The sequence below is a fragment of the Triticum aestivum genome, chromosome 2B (assembly GCF_018294505.1).
Source record: "Triticum aestivum cultivar Chinese Spring chromosome 2B, IWGSC CS RefSeq v2.1, whole genome shotgun sequence".
NCBI classification, from domain to species: Eukaryota; Viridiplantae; Streptophyta; class Magnoliopsida; order Poales; family Poaceae; genus Triticum; species Triticum aestivum.
In genome coordinates this window covers 22,883,847-22,906,003 of record NC_057798.1, presented here as the reverse complement: position 1 = coordinate 22,906,003, position 22,157 = coordinate 22,883,847, and the positions used below count along the sequence as shown (strand labels likewise).

The 22,157-nt window shown below is 40.1% G+C and overlaps 1 long non-coding RNA gene and 1 pseudogene across 5 annotated transcripts; one reads left to right on the top strand and one right to left on the bottom strand.

Annotated features, from left to right (window-relative positions):
• LOC123043200 (uncharacterized) lies at nt 1-2,997 on the top strand. 5 transcript variants are annotated; one of them, XR_006419088.1, is made up of 6 exons: nt 1-68; nt 166-309; nt 1,228-1,372; nt 1,477-1,568; nt 1,687-1,775; nt 1,876-2,997. It is a non-coding gene; the product is annotated as an uncharacterized lncRNA (long non-coding RNA). The 5 variants fall into 5 exon arrangements; XR_006419087.1 differs by having other exon boundaries at nt 166-1,372; nt 1,876-2,239; nt 2,446-2,997; XR_006419085.1 differs by having other exon boundaries at nt 166-1,372; nt 1,876-2,318; nt 2,446-2,997.
• A 2,024-nt stretch (nt 2,998-5,021) lies between these two features.
• Nucleotides 5,022-21,565, bottom strand: LOC123043199 (putative disease resistance protein RGA1; annotated as a pseudogene).
• Nucleotides 21,566-22,157: the final 592 nt, after the last annotated feature.

Genomic DNA, 22,157 nt, shown 5'->3' with positions numbered 1-22,157 from the left:
TCCCTCCCCCTCCCCCACCCCACGGCAGACCATAAGCGCGCGAGGGGCGGCATCAACTTATGTCGCTGGTTCGTTACCTTCTCCATCGTCCTTTTCCATTGACTGGAATCATTCTTGTCGGTTTCATTTATTTGAGATTGATTGTTCGTCGCCTCTCCGTTCTAGATGGAATAACCTCTGCTGCTCGTGGCTCCCTGGCTCTCTGTTAGCAAGAACAGGCACAATTGTGGCACTCATACAAGTCAACAGCCTGTATTTAATGGTGCACAAAAGGGTTGTACACGATTAGTCATTTTCTCAGATTTTAGTGTGAGTCCTTACTGACAAATGCATGGTAGATTCATCAGTGCTCCACTGGCCCTTTCTCTGCAGCTTCCTTTTGGGTGTATTTTCTAGGCACATAGTTCATCTCTATAATGGCTAGATTGAGATTACAGTCACTGTGAACCACAAAGGTACTCATGCTTCGATGGAAACCAGCCGGTAGTATACTACATGATACATAAGGGATGTAAGAAACTAGGATCAAACTTAATCTAATCTAAAAGAGAACAATTTGGCAAGTAGCAACATGAATAGAGTGAATTAGTAAAATTCACTATTTGTGATGGATATGTCTTCTCCTTGAACAGATATGAGCAGCCGGTAGTATTTGTTCATCACCATTTTTTTTTGCATATATGGGTAGTAGATAAATGTCTTCATAAGGAATTCTACATCAATGGTGTGCTACAGTAATAGAGATATATTTATTTACTCATGTTTTGCTAACCGTCGCAAAGGGCGGGCACATATACAACAAGTATATTGTTTCACCTGTTGAGCACTCATGATTGTACCCGTACAACAAGTATCTGTAGTTCTGACCTATGAGTTGAGTATTTACATAGTGATTTGTATTAATATATATTTCCCTCAGGCACTGGAAGATCTAAATTGCAATTCTGAGCACTCCCTGATTGTACACATGCAACAAGTCTTATAGTTCTTTCATAAGAGTTGAGTGTTTCCATATAAATTTTGTACTAATAGATATTCCCATCAGCTGGTGAAATGTCCAATTTTGTGGATCACTTCATTTTGCAACTATGATCTATCTATAATATTTTTCGAGTTGTCAATATTGTATTCATGACATGAGGAATATTCGTTGAATTAAATCTGAGCCTACAAGTGATATTGTTATCTCTGTTTGTCTCATTTGTTGAGCAATGATGTTATTTTTAGTTCTTCTTGTTGAGCAATTCCATGGTAGATCCCGGGCTTACACTGAACATTGCAACGCCTCGCCTCGCCTCTCAACAGCGCCGCCGTACTGCCTGCACAGCCTTCCGAGTCAAGGTGTTGGTGATGCCCTTCTTCCATGATGATGGTGAGGGATATTGATTCCTCCTTTTCCAAATTCATTGTTTTCTTTGTTGTTGAATTGCTCCTTTTACTTGTTTGGTCACAAGACTCTTTTGCTGCTTGTGATAGATTTGGCAGTGATTTTGGCGTGGGTGTGACATCTCTCCTTCTGCTCCTTCCAATCTCTCAAATTGATTGTCTGTATCTCAGTTGATCTTCTGGTGAGGAATCATCTGGTGAGGAATATGATAGACTTGAAGAAAAGGCTGGGTGTTGGCCGCTGCGGTTTCCTTTACTTCCATTCTACGATTCTCAGTTAGTTGCATCATTGTTGGACAGGGAGGGGGACGACGAGGACCTGGCCCTTGTTCGTGGTGGTGTTTCATGTTCTGATAGTTTGTCGTTTGGCGTCAGGAAGTCAAGAACAGGTAATTGATGGGCGGTTGAGCACTATTTTCCTAAATGCATATAGATTAATCATAATCTCTTGGATCCATACAATTGACTTCGATTCTATCTTTCTTACAGAGCAACCATATACCAGGAGGGAATATAACATGCTGACATTGCCAATATCTTCAAAGGATGTTGAGCCTTCAAAACAAATGTATTTTACTAACTTTTTTCTATTCTATCCAGTTGTTGGAGCCTTCTAAACAAATGTATCATTTTACCACAAGGTCTTCTTATACCAGGTTACTAAATGCGTGTTATTCTTATACTGGTAAACTTTTTCTTTAACAGTGGCACAGTGTATTGACTTAATTCTTGGAATATTCTGTGGTTGCAACTGTATTTCAGTTTGGATGCAGTTACAATTATTTCATGGCTAATGACATGCTAGATTTTCCAGACTTCTGGGAGTGTTGTACATATGCAGATTCTTATGAAGGTGCATGTCATCAATTTCTGGCTTCCTTTTATCTTGGCAGCTACTGTTCATATTTTTCGGACACATATAATCTTTGGTGGTCAGTCTATTTGCCCACGAATGAACTTCCATAATTTAATAATTTGGTCCTCTATCTATGGTAGTACTATCAACTGTCATTTTCATGAAACCATATGTTATGTTCATTTATTTTCTGTGCTTTGTAGGATATGTTCAGTCAGATGATGACATACAATTATGTATCTTGTTCTTCGGGAGGTTTCGTATGCTTGAAAGTTACCGTTTCCTGTCATGAAGATTAGATTTTTCTATACACGAACGATACAGTTTGTTCAAGTTGGATGCCAGTGGTGTCTTGGCTTTGGTAGAAGTGCCCAAAACCTGAAGATTTTGTCATTTTGTTTACATGAACTCAGTTTTCATACAAGTCTTCCCCTGTCTGTTGTTTACATTCAGCTAACTTGGCTATCTATTTGCTAGGATTAGTTGTAGATGGGAGACTTGCCTATTTGTTAGGTTTTTTTTTGAGGATCGCCTATTTGTTTAGATGAATTGAGGCTTTCCCGTTTTCCAGAATGGAGTGTGGGCCTTGACTACAAAATCTTCATGTTGGCCAAATTTAGGGTTGCTGTATTAGGCACATCTTATTTCAATCAGTACCTATAGTTTCAGCTCATAGCTTATGAAATTTCTCTTACCTCGGAAAGTATGGTACCATGTCAAATAATGAATGTAATCTTGGTTTTTTTTTTGTTGTCCTTTTCTTACATGTCTTCCTCTTTAGTGATTTACTGCAGAAGTATTATTGCTCTCTTTTCTTACACTTCAAAAAGAAAAACAAATGAACAATTTGAATACCTTTTCAGTGATGAATCTCGATGAAGAAAGGAGAGAACTATAATCTCGGTTAAGATATTTCAGTGGAGACAAGATAGTGTTGTACAATTTGTTTATCATATTCCCTTTCCAACGTATATTTACGCATTATTCACTTGAAATATGTAATCTCTCACAATCAAGTTTGAAGTTACTCTAAAAAAATCATAACATGCTTGGGCATTGTTGTCCAGTACATTATGTTCCATTTTCTCCATATTTATGCTCCGTTTATTTGTGGTTCTATTTTGTGTCATTTTTTATTCATTCATGTCACATTTATTTTCTGCTCATAGACTGTTCTATGGGCAATAGACCTTATACTCTCCATTGATCTAATACCGGGTACTACTCCTTTTTGTTGTTAGCCAACTGAAATTATCTTAGCGAGTCGTATTTGGTGGCTCTTATTTTCAAGCTCCTTGAGTTTTCCATTCGATCTTTATTAAATGTGTGTGATTTGTAGTAGATGTATCATCATTGAAAAGATTATTGGTCGAGACGTGTGTTGCATGTGCAAACTTACTAGTTGCATATAAAAAAACAAAGGATTCTTTCACACAAATTTCAATGGATGCTGGAAATCCTAAACATGAACAATTTTTAAGTATAAAAATATCCTAAACATGAACAATCCTATGGGGAAAACCAAATGATTCTTTCAAAGATGTTTGAAAGGATTTTTTAAAAGACGTTTCAAATTTGAGATTCATGAACCATTTTATAAGTACAAAAAACAAGTTCATGACATCCCAAGCATTTTTTTTCGAAGATGTTCTGTATTACAGAAAATGTCATGGATTTTAAAAATGTACATAAGTTTCAAAAAGCATGCACGAATTTGGAAAATGTTCCTAAATTTATGAGGGAACCGAAGGTACAGCTTGTGAACCATAGTGATAAACCCTGCGCCAATGGGCCGGCACACTGGCGGGTCTGTCGTGATTGTTTCGTTCGCTGCAGTTCTCTCGTTAGTTTTTTCTTCTTCTTCCATGTTTTGGTTTTTGTCCTGTTTTTACTTCCGATTTTTGACTTGTTTTATTCTGGTTTTTTGCTTTTTGTTTTTGGTTCCTTTTTGGTTTTTGTTCATTGTTTTCATGTATTATAAATAATGTTCACCCGTATTGCAAAATGTTCGTCATATATTAAAAAATGTTCACTGTATATTACAAAAGGTTCACCGCATATTACAAAAATGTTCACTGTATATTATGAAATGTTCAATGTGTATTTAATAAATTTTCATCAAATATTACAAAAATATTAGTCATATATTGAGAAAATGTTCACCATACATTACAAAAAGTTCACTGCATATTACAAAATGTCTACTGTATATTACAAAGTGATTATTTTGTATTTGATTTTTTTCACCTATATTACGAAATAAGTAACCGCGTGTTACAAAAAATTCACTGTATATTACAAAAAGTTTAATGTTTATGTAAAAAAGGTTCAACTTATATTAAAAAAATTCACCGCATATTACAAAAATGTTCACTGTATATTAGAAAAAGTTTAATGTGTATTTAATAAATTTTCATCAAATATTACGAAAATATTAGTCATATATCAAGAAAATGTTCACCATACATTACAAAAAAGTCCACTGCATATTACAAAATGTCTACTGTGTATTACAAAGAGATTATTTTGTATTTGAATTTTTTCACCTATATTACAATTTTTTAATGTTTATGTAAAATAGGTTCAACTTATATTAAAAAAGTTCATCGCATATTACAAAAATGTTCATTGTATATTACTAAAAGGTTGAAAGTCTATTGAAGAAATGTTCAACGTATATTACAAAAAAGTTCACTGTCTAAAAAAAAATTCACCATATGTTAAAAAACTGTTTATTGTATATTTTAGAAAACATTCACCATATATTAATAAATTTTTATAGTACAAAAAACGAAATGAAAACAAAAGGTGAAAAAAAAGAAACCACCTTCAGAAAAAACAATAGAAAAACATGCAGCACCGCTTACTGGCTGGCCCATTTACGCTCGCCTTTTGCGTCCACGCATCTGCTTGTCGCCTATGGGTGTCGATGGAGCTCCTTGTGTATTTGAAGAAAAAAAATAAAGAAAAGAAAGGAAAAGGAACAAGGAAAAAAAGAAAGAAAAAAGAAAAAAGAAACGAGACCTCTCGATTCACAGCGAACAGATGAAAGAATAAAATGAAAAAACAGGAAGTTAGTAAGAGCAAGCGTGAAGATATACTAGTGGTTGATGTGGTTCTCTGTGAATCGAGGGGTCTTGAGTTCGAAACTGTCGCCCACACCTTTTTTGAAGGTTAGCTGGAAAGAAAAAAACAGGTTAATGGGCCGGCCTAGCTGGACGGGGTGTGTGCACCAGATGGCGAAGGATTGTCGGGCGTCGAACAAGGATAAATCTTTGGCAATGAGCCAAGATACTGCATGTAATCAAACAGTTCTGTTTTGTTCCTTTTTGTACGACTGTTGCTACTTTGCTATAAGATGACCCGGGATTTACCCTCATTTCAGCCAAAAAAAGGACTGCTCTGCTGCAAATGAACCAATTTTTTTGTAAGGTCCGAGATTTCATTAGGGCATGTACAATGAGCAACATAAGGTGAACAATTCAATCACACTGGATTGCTAAGAGCATTTGAGTTGCCATCTCTCCCTACAGTTAAACGTACGATGAACTTATGGAAACACATAAAAAAGTTACGACCAAATATACTGTCACCGAACCGACACACTAGGTACAATTGCCAATTACAAGCTTCTCAACTTAATGCCCTTTCATGTTTCTTGATTGCTTGGACAACTCCGGGTGGCACCTAGTAATATGGAGTGTTTCCAATGAGGATGGCAGACCACACGTCGGTAAAGATTGGAGCTCTGAGCAGTGTGATATTCTCAGCACTTTGAGCGATGAAAGGCTCCTAAAGTTCAATGGAAATGATGTTGCAGTCACTTTAGGACATCTCTCGATGACCAAATATTTTAGTGAATCAAAAAACTGCAATGAGGATAGAGACTGCAAGAACTGGCAGTTGCGTACAGACAAATCCGTGAGCATTGTGCTAACCCCAACTATTTCCAATGCTGGAAGAGATGTTAAGTTAGGCAGGTCAATTATCTCCAACGAGGAAAGACAAGGCAGAGCCTGGAGAAACCTGCTAAAGTTATAGTCAGTGAAATTGCATCGACGAAGCTGAAGCCTCTGTAGAGAAACAAGGGACCCTATTTCTTCGGTAGCAACGACTTGTTCAGCACCAGTTATGTTTAAGGCTACAACAACCTTTAGATGTTGCTTATGGAGTAACCCGTTGAAGTGGCCAGAAGTTGTGCAAACATCCAGCTGGAGCTTCTCTGAACCTGAAGAAAAAGGCGCAAGCCTCATGTATGGCATGAAGCATGTACGCTCAATGGTAACTTCACGAGTAGTTGCGGAGAAGGGAGGAATTCCGACCAGTTCTGGACAATCCACTATAATCAATCTTTCAAGGCATGGAAATGAGACCTTGTCCTCTGTGCCAGCCCACTGACGCAACTTTGGGAAGTCATCCAATTCAAGGACACTTAGAGATGGAAATGCCACATCAACGTTGCCATAAAACTCATGTCCAATTCGGTCAACTGCACACAGCTCCTTCATGTGTAAATATCTGAGTGATCCCAAATTTCCCAATGGAGGAAGGATTCCCAAACTCCTGCAATTGATAAGGTGCAAAGAGCGCACTTGCTGCAATGACAATAGCCAACTGGGAGGTTTGGTGCCACAATACCTTCGTATATGAAGTACCTTTATGTCTTGGTGCGGCTTTAAGCCTTCAAGTACCTCCGCATCAGCAGAAGGTGGGTTATTCCTACTAGCAAAGCTCCATTCTAAATTTAGAGAATTAAGATGTGTTTTCTTATTCAACTCAGCTTTGCATGCTTCTTCATAGCTTGAAACATTTTCTAGACCTTTTATTTTTAGTAGCCCACGAAGACCATTGATGTTCCTCAACTCTTCTAGTTTATGTCCTTCCCTCCTCTCAATGTGGAGCTCAAGTGATCCCTGAAGATTTGCTAGCCGACCAATGCCCACCAATCCTGCAGTATACTTTGTCTCAACAATAAGGTGCCGCAAATTGACTAGCATAATAATGCTAGCAGGAAGCTTCTCAAGGGAACATTCCCCGGTGAAGCGCAATGTTTGCAGGTGGCAAAGCCTGCCAATGGACTCAGGAAGCCTCTGGATGGAGCCATGGATAGAGAGGTAACGGAGGTGCAATAAGTCATTAATGCAATTGGGAAACTCTTTAGAGTTATAGCAACTAAGATCAAGAACATGCAAATGTTTTGACTTCGCCAGGATACCTTTTAAATTCACCACAAAATCTTCTTGGAAGCAACTGGAGGAGGATGAAAGTGATGGTTGGATTAACAAGGTGCGCAACTTTTCTAGCCCGGAAAAGTTTATGAGGCCAGGTAAATTGTTCATGGTGACAGACAAATGGCGCACTGTTGATGGGATGTCAAAATTCATGCCATCATCAATACGGAAGCAGTCCTCCTCCGCAACATACTTTGCAAGTTCATGGAGTAGGCCATGCACCAAGTAATAAGTCTTGTGTCAATGTTGATCTCCTGAAAAAATGAGCATGAAAGGAGCTGATCAAAATATTCTCTAGCTATGTCTTCCATCCTTTTCTCAGCCCTGCCATGTGGATGTACAAAACCCTCCGCAATCCAAAGGCGGGACAAATGTGCTGGATCAAACTTATAGTCCTCTAGAAACAAACTGCAATATGCGAAGCATCGCTTGAGGTGTCCAGGCAAGTTCTTATAGCTCAAGAGTAGGGCAGAGAAAACAGTGCCATCTTGTAACCCTGTTTCAAGGATATTTCTCCAGTGCGCTTTGCTCCTTGTTTCTCCTAGCAACCCTCCCACCAGCTTGGCAGCCAAAGGTGATCCATTGGTTTTTGTAGCAATTTCCTTTCCAATCAACTTCAGATCTGGATGGACATTCTCGTCATCAATGGGAAAAGCATGTTCCTTGAGCAGGGACCAACAATCATCGGTATCCAGTGGATTTACAGTGTATAGCTGTGAGGAACCCAATATGTGAGGTATCATGCGAGAAGTCACCAAAATTCTGCTTCTGCTATCTGCTGAAAGAAGAGGAGTGACGATGTCCAGTAAGGTTTCATCCTTACTGTTGCATACATCATCTAGAACAATCAGGCATCTCTTGGATGCCACAAATTGACGAAGCTCGGACCGAAGCACTTGAAAACCCACCATCTTATTCTCATCAGATCCAACCCAAGATGGTTGGGCCGATCTTAAAATCTCTGTTGCGAGCTCCATTTGGTTGGAGACACTGGAAACTGACACCCAACACCTGACATCAAAATGCTGCCTGACGCTTTCATCGTTGAATACCATCTGAGCGAGTGTTGTCTTCCCAATTCCTCCATCACCAACAAGAGAGACCATCATCTCCGGTGCAGCCTCACCGCATGATCGGATGAGCATCCGCACGACCTCATCCCTCTCCCTGTCGCGCCCATACACCACTGTCCGACGAGTGTTGCTGACGGAACCAAGCGACGATGGCGGTGGATTGGAAAATTGGCCTTGGCCCTTGTCTAGGAGAGGGACAAGCCTATGAGCTTTCTCATTCATAGCTTTGATCTCCCTGATGATCCTGTTTGGATTGGAGCGGTTCCATCGACATCTCAGAGCAAGAAGCAGCTTGAACAGATGATTGAGAATCTTGTTACGTGGAACAAGGCTAGATTGAAGCCTGCAACACTCAATCTTGTCTTGAATCACTTCGATGGAGTAGGTGGCGTCTCTTGCCTGCTGTGCCGGTGCCCCATGTCGTGGATCGGCTACGGCAGAGATGAACCAGATCTGGAGCATATTGGTCTTGAGCAACTCCAGCTCGGTGGCGACGACCTTGATCCACCTTGGCACCCATTTCCAATGGCCCTGGTCAAGCGACTGGATCTCCTCGGCAAGTCCCTCCATGGCCCGGGCAACCGAACGGACCAGCTCCGGGGCCTCCGCCAGACTAGAAGGATCCAAACCGGACGCCTTGTCGGCCTTTGTGAACTTCATCATGGGATCACCTGGGTTCGAAACAAGGAAAATGAAAATCTTGATTATTAAATAAGAGAAGGGTTTGCTAAAACTCAGTTGACTGAGTTTTAAGAAAGTCTCAGTCGATTGTCTCACCATTAGATCGACAATGCTTTATGATTCCTACAACATTTGTTTATCTTATGTTTAATCAGTCGGCCGACCTGTGCTTTCTTTTTCTTTGCATGGGATAGGGACGCGTGCTTTATGGGTTGGGTGCCCGCGGCCAGGTGAGCTTTTTCTTTGTACTTGTGGGGCTTTTTTGTTTGATTTGTTTTCACTTATCTGTATCCTCGCTTTTTTATTTTTCTAGTTAGTGCTTTTTAACTTTTTTTGTCCGTGTTTCTTGTGACATTGTTTTCTTTTGCATTCTTATTTACAGTATTTTTTGTTTTTATTTCCTTTTTAAAAACTTTTTTCCTACCAACGACAAGATTCTTTCTATCCTTTTATTTATTATTTATTATTATATAATAATGTTATTTTTTAAATTTGAAAATAGCGCCCTCCATTTGCACAATTGCCCCCGAACTACAATTGCATGTCTGTAACTACAATTAACACTCAATAGTGTTTTGTCAAGGAGGGGATATTTGGATGTCTACCACAACACATGCTATTACATTAGTCGCCTCCACCTGGAAGTACATGTATTCAATGCGATTGCAGATTCATGGTGTTTCACTGGGAGGATGCAGTTGCATGTCTGTTAGGGCATGCAACTGCAAGTGTCGCCCCTGACTACAACTTTGTGGTGCTCTTTTCGGGGGAAAGGGAGGTGCATGTCTACCACTAGGCATGCAACGGCAAGGGTCGCCCCTGACAACAACTGTATGTCTACAACGCGACGACAACTAGGTGATGTTTTTGTCCGGACAGAGATGAGTTGCATGTCCGCCACTAGGCACATAATTGCAAGTGTCGCCTCGACTGCAACGGCATGTCTTCAACGCGACTGCAACTCTATGATGTTTTTGTCAGGAGGAGGGGGATTGGGGGAAGGTGCATGTCCTCCACTAGTCACCCAACTGCAATTATTGCCCTTGACTACAACTGCATTTCTAGACATGCAACTCCAAGTGCCGCTCCTAACTGCAATTGTATGTCTTCAACACAATTACAACTTTGGGAGGATTTTGTATTTTGTTGCGGGAAGTGTGAATATGCATATCTGCTACTAGATGTGCAACTGCAAGTGTGAGCCCCGACTACAACATCATGTCTTCAACGCGACTGTAACTTTGGAGAGTTTTTGTGTTTTGTTGGGGAAAGGGCGAATATGCATATATGGCACTAGGTGCGCAACCGCAACTGCCAACCCCGGCTGCAACTACATGTCTTCAATACAACAGCAACTTGGAACAAATTATGTGTTCTGTTCAGGAAAGGGCGAATATACATATCTTCCACTAGGTGCGCAACTGCAAGTGTCAACCCCGACTGCAACTACATGTCTTCAACACAACTGCAACTTGGGGCAGATTTTGTGTTTTGTCGGGGGAAGGGGGAATTTGCATATCTGCTACCAGATACGCAACTACAAGTGTTACCCCGACTGTAACTACATATTTTCAACGCAATTGTATCTTGGGGTCGAAAATTTATATTTTTACCACCATGCCATATGAAGGAGAAATTTGAAGAATATTTTTTTTAGAAATTAGGAACCAGTTGCATATCTACACTATCATGTGTAACTACACACACATGCTACTGCAACAAGCACAACACGCACAACTAGAAGGTGGGGGAAGAAGCACGGAAGCAGGGATGGCCAAACAAGTTTTTTTTTAAACTATTTTCTATCTTATTTATTTTTTTAATTTTCTATCTTTTATCATCACGGGGACACAATAACAATGTGAGATTGCAAAATAGGTGAAAATAATAATAAAAGGAAGCAAAACAAAACAAAAAAAAGTAAAATGAAAAAAATATGCATCACCAAATGAGAGGTGAGTAACTAGCAGAAAAAAATGCCAAGTGCAGGTTGTCCGAACATTAGTAGAAAACAAGCCACCCTTGTTTTTGTAGTGGCCGCTTATAGTATTGCTCTAGTTAACAATGGGCCTTATCAAAGTCCAATGTACCTTAGCTAAGTGGCCAAGCCCAGCCCAGAACAAACGTAAAATGGGACAACGAACGAAAATCGTATGCGATTTAAATGACTGACATCAGCGACTAAGACTTTTTTAGGTCTCAGTCGACTTTGCAAATGGGAACATAAATATTGTATGTTAGCATATGATTTTCCTGCTCATTTATTAATATGATTATGTAAAACAAAGTATTTTATTTGATAAATATTTAGCATTTGGTAAGAGTTTACTGCTATTTGTAAAAAAAAACCAAAAGTAAGAGGGAAAAATCATAACTGATAGAGTAAAGGAAAAAAACGACATAAGGGTAAACGAAGAACGAGCGGATGACGGAAACTTAGGTCTTTTTTAAGTAGAAGAGATATTACTTTGCGCTCAATGCAACATTTCCGTCGAACTATTTTGAAGACGATTTCGGATGCACCGAGGTCTCTTCAATGCAATTGCAAAAGTTGTTGAGGGTCATATGATCATTCGTTTAAACTAAAGAGTGTATCGGTAGAAATTACTACATGTTTATTGATGAAGTGTCTCGCGGCTCTTCGAGTGCTTGCCTATGTGTGCTTGGTCGACGCCATTGACTATGTCTGAATTGGGAAGATATAATCCTAAAGGCGGCTAGTGTTTGAAATATGCCCTAAAGGCAATAATTTTTTTTTCTATTTTCATGTTCATAACTAAGTTTATATTCCCATGCTAGAATTGCATTGGTGTAGAACTCGAGATTTGGAGTAAAACTTAATTGCATGTGTAAAAAAAGAAACACAAAACATATCCTAGTCATGCCTCTCGGCCAGCTCATGTATTGTTGATAATTCTGTTTTCCTTACCATGATCATAGCTAATGCAACAAGTAATGAGAACACATTGTTAGGGTAACAATGGTGTTGTATAGATCCAACTTATGAAATAATGTGAAAGCAGGTCGACAATATGTTGTCGGTATTTTCTCATAATGTGTTAACATTTACTCACGTCCTTAGACCATGCGAATATCGTAAACCTAGATACCGGATGGTTACTTTGGGGTTGCGAAATTTTACACTATGATCTGGTAATTATAAAGGTCATTTTTTGGTGCACCGAAAGTATGTCATGGTGCTAGATATGGCAAGGCAGAGATTTGCCGCTTCGGCAGTGGAGAGATACACTCTGGGCCCACTTTGTATTATGGTGTCCTGCATAGCCTGTTCAGGTATTGTGACTAAGGAGCTAGTCACGGGGATGTGGAATATGAAAACAACGGGTTTAGCTAGGAATAGTGATCAAGGATTTGATCACGAGGATACCGCCAATCTCGCCTCGGTTGTGTAACATAATGAGAGGCCAAAGAAATTGTATGCAACAATACAGTGTTCGCTCGATAAAAATCTTTGATGTTATGTGAAAATTATTATGGGTGTCTAGATCCCACTAAGAATTATTGACTAGAAGGTGTTATGGACATGTCCACATATTCACAAACCTAAAGGGTTACAAGCTTAACGAGTAGCAACATTTATCATTGCTATGAGATGATGGAGAATCGTGGATAAAGTTTCCCACATTGTTTCAAATTTATCTCGGAAGTGTTTTGGGAGGTTGCAAAGTATCCCTTTGATATCGAAAAGTATTCTGGAAGGTGTCAGAATGCTCTAGAAGGTGATGTAAGCTTACAGAAAGGTCTAGAAGGTTTTGGAAGCTTCTAGAATATTCTAGAAGGTTTCACATGGGCCTCCCCAACTTGCTTGGGGACAAGGAAGCCCATGGTCCAAAGTCGGCCAACCCCCTACTTACTTGGAGGGCAAGTAATGGAGGAGTATGAGGACTCCAACTCCTTTGGTCGGTCAACCCCCTCTTGAAGATAAAACCTCTCAAGCGTATCTATATTTTTTTATTGTTCCATGCCATGTTTATATCATTTTAGCATATTTTGGCATCATTTTTTTCCTGGACTAATATATTAATTTAGTGTCTTGTGTCAGTTCTTCCTTTCTGCGTGTTTTTGGATTTTCAGGAAAATCCATCTTATCGGGCTAAAAAAATCCAGAAAAAATCTGGAGAAGTTTTGCACAAGGAATCTTCTGGTGGCCACCCACATAGGCCATGGGACGACCCACAGCCCCCAAGCACCCCTCCATGCAGACAAGGGCCACGTGCCCCCTGGTTCTCCGCTCCACTACTTCTCGATGCCTACGCCTTTCATATATACCCGAAAACGCCCGTGAATTTTCAACCCTATTTTTTCACTGCCACACCTCTCTGTTCTATGATGATCCAAACCGAAGGCCTTTTCCAGAGCTCTGTCGGAGGGGAATTCTTCACGGTGGCCATCTCCATCCACTTGAAGGCCACCATGGTCACCCGCGAGTAGTTTCCTTTGGTCTATTGCTTTTGTTTTCTCTCCCATATTTCTCAATACAAAGATCACATGAGTTTCCCTGCATGATTGTGATCCACCTGATGTCATCTATTGGTGCGCTTGTTGCGGCGTGATGAATTGTCACTGCATGATCAGATTTATCCAAGGTTCTCTTGAGATCTATTTGGCTTATTTGCTACATAATTCTTATTCATATATGCTCTCTGATCTATTCTTCTTTGTTTGGCCAAGTTTGAGGTTTGATCTCCAAGAGGGGGTTGTGTATGATAGTTGGGTTCAACCTTGCAATTAAGCTACCATAATGAAAGAACATGGAAAAGGCTTGTATTATGTTGTTGCCACTAGGGATAAAAAGATGGTTCCGTAGTTGTCCTCTGCATGCAGGATGAAGACAATATACCATCTAGTTCATGTCATCACACTTATTACAATACTTTGTTTTTACTTAATATTTTAATATGCGTGCCACATAGGGGTCTTGGGTGGAGTATTAGCTATAGATGCAGTCGGAAAACTATCTATTGATATTGGTAAGCGATGCTCATATGTTGATTATGCCATGGATATTCATAGTTATAAATATTGCAATTTAATCGATATGCAACTTTAATTCAATTTTTTACCATGTCAACTTAATTTGTTCACCACACCATGCTTTATTTTTGAGAAAAAACACTAATGAACATATGGATCTCGGTCCATCTTGTTCCTATAAACTTTCAATCTCAATCACGTGTGCTAACCGTCAAACTAAAGATTTTCTTCAGATGACTTTAATTCTCTTGCAATTATTGGGCTAGGATACGAGACCTACATGGGGCCACACACACACACACACACACACATACATACATACATATATATATATATATATATATATATATATATATATATATATATATATATATATATATATATATATAGGTAAAACTGTGTCTACTATAGCTTGCTACAGAACTTGTTTAGGCTCTCTAAACTTTTAACGATTTAAATCCTACTCCTATATATATATGATGAATAGTATGAGGCTCGATATCTTAAGTCTTGTGTTTCATACACAACGAAAGTTAAATAACAACAAGGGTAATCATGCTTATGGCAACTTAGGTAGCAAATAGTTTCCAACTGGGCCCTACAAGCCACATATTGTAGCAAAAATGTTAGAGACATCTAACTTGTTTTTGTAAAGTATGCACGTGATGTGGTATATCCTATGAAGATGCAATGTGTTTGTATGAGATGCAAACTGGTTGTCATGGTTTTTTCCATGATCTGCATGTCATGAGTACGATAATCAGCATGAGCCAATATGATTGTTAGTATTCATTTTACTTGGGATGCGTGTCAGAAAGACATGTAATGCATTAGTAGTAATTGCGGATGGCATGGTGGTGGAAATCATGCATCCATGGACCTCGACGCAAAGTCGTATACGGATGAGTTCTACACCAAAATTTGTTGAAGAGAAGCTACGACAAAAAAGTTCTACCACAACAGTAGAAAGTGATGCCATGACAGAGTTTTCCTGTTGAAAACTGTTGCCATGGCAGCCAAAAACGTTTCCATGTCAGAGAAACGGAAACTGCTGGCAAGACATGATTTTAGGGAAAACTATCGTCGACAATCTAGACTTCTCAGATGAAAGGGGCATACTGTATTACTATATTATGATTTGTATATGTGATGCTAATCCCTTTTGCACTTTGTTTAATGCATGGTTGACGTTGTTAAATAGGATGACCCATCACACAAATATCAAGTGGTTAGTGTTCATCCAAGCATAGTTCCATCTGGAGTACTTGCCATTCTGAGGTGTGCCATGTCTCATGACTACGATAGACTTTACATGTATGACATAGGTGCGAACCGTTCACGCTGTAGGGCCCTTAGTTGTCTTGATGAGCTTTGCTAAATCATATTGTGCTTGGAGCACACCCATCGAAAGATGAACAAGAGTAGTCATATGGGGATATTATTGGCATGTTGACCTATCGGTCTCATTTCTGTCAGCAGTGATGCCACATCAATGGTGGAGTAATTGAGTCGTGGATCTTTAAACACACCAGTAATCAGTGGGTTATATCACCCCTATTTTGTTTTGGACCTTCATTATGAGGGATATTGATTTAGTGGGAGCATACTCTTTTCAAAATTTAATTTGAGTTGCATAATTATGAACAATGTCTAAAGTGTATTTGCATTTTCCCTTGTAGACATTGTTCATAATTCCCCCTTCCCACTAACTGCAATACTTGAGAAATAAAAAATGAGTAAATCTGGTAGTATTACAGACTGGTAACGTAATCAGAGGATTGTCCTCAAAGGTGCCAAGAAGGACAATGTCCTAGAGAAACCACTCAGTAACCCCCCTCTTGTTGCCTCTCTACAAGAGGTAAATGTATTGTATTCCAAGAGAGATGATTCCATTGCAATCCAATGTGCCATGCTTGCCCCCATGGAACCCATCATAAAAAAAATGATTTTTTATAAGGAAAACACTATGAGAATTGGCATGCCTATGATACGACCAAGGAGCTCAAAAGTTTGTTTCGGAAACAAGGAAGGTTTGAAAGATATAAGATATCCAAAGCCATGTCTGATTAGAAGATGGCAGTGAGCCAATAAGTACTCAAATTGTTTGGCTACGCACAAAGGCTAAATGCACTAGGTTTTCCTATTCCCCGAGAGTTGGGCACTGATCTTCTTCTTTCTCCACTCCCTTCCGAGCTATAGTAGTTTCATCATGAATTACAACATGAAGGGGTGGTTGTTGGAAAAATGATCTAGAGGCAATAATAAAGTTGTTATTATTCCATTTCCATGTTCATAATTAAGTTTATATTTCTATGTTAGAATTGTATTTGGTTCTTGAATGTGAGATTAGAAGGAAAACCTAATTGGATGTGTAGAAAGATAAAACCAAACATATCCCTAGTCAGGCCTCTGGACTAGCTCATGTATTGTTGATGGTTCTGTTTTCTTGACCATGGGCATAGTTAATGTAATAAGGATGCCGACGACAGTGAGAAGACATTGTTAGGGTAGCAATGGTGTCGGATAGACCCAACTTATGAAATAGTGCGAGATCACATCATCCATATGTTGTCAGTATTTTATCATGATGTGTTAATGTTTAGTCGCGTCTTTAGACCACGGAAATATGTAGACCCGAATATTGTATGATTTCGGGGTTTTCCATACGTTACTCAGTAATTGGGTAACTATAAAGGTGACTTCTAGTACACCGCAAAGTATATCGTGCTGCTAGATATGTCAAGACTGGGATTTCCCCCTTCCACAGCGGATAGATACACTCTGGGATCACTCGATATTATGATGTCTAGGATCGCCTAGACTAGTATTTTGACCAAGGAGTTAGTCATGGGGATACTGGAATAAGGAAACGAGAAAAGAGTACAAACCAGTAACGAGGATGACCAAGGAAGGTATAGTGATAAAGGAGTTGACCACAAGGATACCATCAATGCATCACCCAGGGTTGTGTAACGTATCACGAGGCAAAAGGAATTTTATGTCGGAGTACAACATTCGCTCGATAAAGATCTTTGATGTTATGTGGGAAATATTATGGGTGTACTGATCTAGCTAATAATTATTGATTGGAAGGTGTTCTAGACATGTCCACATATTCTCAATCCTAAAGGGTCACACGGTTAACGACTAGCGACATTTAGGAATGTTATGAGACGATGGAGAATGAGTGATAAGGGTCCCAAAAGTGTTTCATGTGATCTTTGAAGTGTTCCGGGAGGTCCTCAAGCACCCAAGTGATATCAATAAGCGTTCTGGAAGGTGCCGAAATGTTGTAGAGGGTGTTGGAAGCTTATGGAAGGGTCTAGAAGGTTATGGAAGCTTCTAGAATATGGAAGGTTCCACATGGTCTTCTCGTCACCCCTACTTGCTTAGGGGGCAAGGCAGCCCATGAGCCCAAGTCGTTTGCCCCCTAGTTGCTTGGAGGGCAAGCCAACTGAGGAGGAGCCCTAGCAAGACTCCAACTCCTCTAGTAGGCCAACCTCCCTTGGCCCTCCATCTATATATAGGTGGGAGTGCACCAGGATGAGGCACATCAAGACTTCAGCCGACCCCTCCTCATGTGCTAGCCACCGCTCCTATCACATCTAAATCTGATCTAGATCGCACCACCACTAGAAGGTTGTTGATTCTCCTTCTCATATGACCCCATAGTTTTTTGTGCTGGTACATAGAGTGTTCGGTGGCACTGATGCAACATGTATGGATACCTTGGAGGCATATTCTACATCGATGATAGATCGTCGGGCCGTTCCGACAGATACTCTCATGGCTGGGAGGTATAACCTAGTTGCGGGAGTTGATAGGCTTAACCAAAATCTTCTCTACTTCTGATGCATCAAATTTATCGTTGGTATAATCTCATTACCTATACTTCCATAATTATCTTGGTTTTGATCATGTGCGATTTATTTTATTTTACATAGCACGTTCCCCTACAGTTAAAAGATTCACACATGCTTGTGATGGAGATCTTCAGACAAGAGTACTTGAGGGCATCCCTGTCAAGTATTGAAAGCCACATTTCCTCTGACAAATCAAGACATGTTATGCCATCTTGCACAATATGATCACTGAGGATAAGAGAGGAATGCCAGAGAACTTTTGGTATTCTTTAATTGAGATCCGACTGGGCCTGAACATAATTAAAACATGATCCACAAATTCCTTGCAATGCATCGGAGGATAACAAAGAAGAAGTTCATATCCAGCTCCAAGATGATCTTGTTGGACACTTGAGGGCACTTCATAGCACTTGATTCTTGTGCTTTTACCATGCTATACTTGGATTATTACTTCATTAGGACCCTTTCATGTGTTTGAATTTGAATACTTAAATTTGTAAACTTTGACTTTGTAATGTTGTTAACCTAAATTATCAAGTTTACACTTAATATTTATGAAAATATCGAGTAGAAATGGGTATGTAAACCAAAAGATAGAAGCATTTGCAAAGTTTTTTAGGGACTTAAGTTTTAGGAATTCGGTTAGATCTAGGTTTTCTTTAACTCCTCAAATTGATGAGTTTAGGATTCCGGCTAGAGATGCCCTTAGCTTGGGTGCTCGCATATTTCTTCATTTTATTCAGGCTTTCCGATGATATATTTTCAGTAATATGGTGTGTTAATTAGTAGACGACAAGGTGTCTGTAATGACTATGTCAATTAGACCCGCCAACTCAATCTCACAGAGGTGCTCGTACGTAGGGGCGGGCCCACCTCAATTCATGGGTATTCATTTTAATACTCACTATTTTGACTCAAAAATAGGTACATATAATGTAGACTATGTGTGTGTATAGGGGGGAAACGAAACTGATATAGTAAAACATGCTAACTAAGCATTTCAGCCCAAAAACAGAGGCTAGCATACGAAAATGCATAGGAGCTCTCTGGTGCTACGCCCCCCTATATTCAAAAATAATTCAGTAATTCAAAAAAAGTCAAAAAATCCCGGAACTTTTTATGGAATCTAACATACCAAGTATTGCACTCGTATAAAAAGATTTAATAGGGAATGACTTTTATTGTATCCGGGGTCAAAGATTTCCCAAAAAATGCTAGATACAAGTACTATTCATGCTATATTGTCGTCATAAATTTGTTGTTTTTTTCCCCTGAAGTCAACAGGAATCATTCCTTGGCCAAACTTTTTATATGAGTACAATACCTAGTCATATTTGGTTTGAAAATATCTCCAGGATTTTTAAACTTTTTTTAATTATTATATTATTTTTGAATATAGGGAGGGAGTGGGGGGGGGGGGGGGGTGTGGAGCACCCGAGTGCGCTTAATCCGCTTCCGGCTAGCATACCTCTATTCTTCCGCACCACCACGACATGCCCATTTGCCCAGATCGCTACAGCCTACAGGGCAGGCCGCAGCGTACTGCACACGTGAGTCCCACATCCATGGATGGTACAGTTTGTTTCAACAAAAAAACCATCGATAAGTATACAGTTTTATTGGCACACAAGCCACCAAGCGGCCAGGGCTGGTTGCCATCACCGGATCGCACGCACGCACGCACGCACGATACTGATCGGTGGGCGGTGCAAAGCATCCATCCCTCGCTTGCTCTGATGCTGATCTCGACAGTAGGGAGTCGGTAGCAGACATCAGTTTCTAATTTCAAAGCCACAGATTACTCAAGGTCTAATTGCTAGTTTAGACGTGTTCATGTGTCTTAATACATTAATCCTCCGACTTTTAAAACAAGGCTCGCTCCTCTCATGTGCAGGTTATGTGAGCCCCATCAAAACCAATACTTTTTCTTCAAGCAAGATGGGACAAAAAAAAGTACTTGAACTGATTCTTGGTTACATTGATTGAAAGATATTCTTTTCTTGCAAGTTATGGATGAGGATATCATCACTCATTTTTAAATCATTAAGGATCGGGAAGTTATCATGTAGTAGTTGTCAAGTTTTCTTATTATTTGTTGTTTTCTTTACACTATATACTGTATTTTTTTATGTTGGCACTTCGATATGTTGAACAATTAGTATTTCTATATGTTGATTTTTCTTAAGTTACGATCAATTTTGTGAGTCTATTATATTATGCCATATCTTTTATGTATTATCCAATTATTATATATTGGTGCTATAATCGGTTATACACGTCAAAAAAAGTTGGCTTTGAATTTTTGAATGCGCATTCTTCAAACCTTAGACTCACCTCTGCCCATAGGGTAGCACTTGCGTTCATAAGAACGAGTGCGCGCGTATGTTAAGAGCATCTGCATGTATACCATGCCAGAGTACTACTACCTCCGTTTCAGTTTACAAGTCCTGCGCGTATAACTAGGTTGCCAATTTTATCACCCTAATATAAACTATATAACACAAAAATTATACCTTTTGAAAGTAGAAACTCCATAGTTTATGTTCGTATATTTTTTGTAATATATGACTTGTATTAGGTTGGTCAAATTGATGACCTAGGGGTACGCGCACGCCCTATAAACTGATAGAGAGGCAGTAAAGTTTTCAACACACTACTAAGAATGATGCCCCTTGCATTTAGGAGAGCCACCCTCGTAGTTAAGACTAGTTAATTGTTCATGTGTCGCAATGAGGCATCTGTGATCCTTCGATTCAATGCTCGATGATACTTTTTATAATTAATGTTATTCTGTCCAATGCACGATGATAATTTATATAATTAACATGATCTTTTCGTTCAAAGAATGATACTCTTCACAATTAACGTGATCCAACCGTCCACGCTCGGCGATAATTTTCATAATTAACATGATTCTCCCGTCCAACGCTGATAATATGCCGGAGTAAAGTTTTTTACACACTAAGAATGATGTCCTTAAGAACCAATATGTGGTTGGATGATTAGGTAGACAGTGGATCTCCAGCCCACCAGAGTTCAAGTCCTCGTGCGATCATATGCCGGCTCAGTCTTTCGTAGGTGCTTATAGAGGTATGTCATGTGTATATGCGTTTATAGGAGTGAGTGTATGTGTGTGTATATATATATATGAGCGTTCCGACCAAAGAGATGGATAGAAGCATAGGGGTGCCGTAGTGGGCGTACCTCGTGCGAAGTCGTGCTCTCGGCGAGTCGCCGCCGCGCCCGTAGGAGGGATGTTGGGATCTCGCGGCCACTCGTTGGCCCAGGAAGAGGGTGCGACGCCGGCCGGGCAATGCGTGCAAGTCGACCGCCGAGAATTGGGAAGCCCGCAGAGCCTGGATGAGAGGCAGCAAACCAGAGCACCGATCGAGGTCAGGCCGTCGTGACTCCGCCCTGTGTCTAAGCGCTGAGCGCTGAGCGGAGGAACCAGCGGCCGTGCGTACGTGCGCGTGGAGGAGGCGTTTGTATTCTGGATGCAACACAGTTGGCCTAGGCGTGTAACCATATATACTGCACCGTGTCGCGTGTCTGCAGCACACCGGGACATTGGCGGTCAGCCGGTTACCAACCGCGCTACACTTTCTAAACACCGACTGATAACGTGTTCCGAGGAGGATGAGTGGGTCCTGAGGCCTACACTTCTAAACACCGAAATTCAGATGATCTAGTAGTATAGTACACACAAGTCTTTCCCTGCGAAGTTTCCAGGAAACTAACGGCGGAACTTTTAGCGTGTGGACTGCGTATATGCTCACACGAAGGTGTTTGAAACTTTCCTAGCCGACGTAGACGTTTCGTCGGAAACTTCGCTAGCCGACGTACACTTCTAAACACCGAAAGTCTACAGGAGCCGTGGAGACGGGGCAGAAAAGTCGAGCCGAAAGCGGAAGCCGCTCAAACTAAGCTATCGTCTCTCGCAATGCTCGCGTTGTCTCTGATTTTGCGCGTCAGTTCTTTTTCTCAACATAGCGCAGTGTTAGAGCATCTCCAACAGTCGCGCTAAACTAGCGCCACGCCGTAAAATAGGCGTTTTTAGCGTGCGCGCAACGCG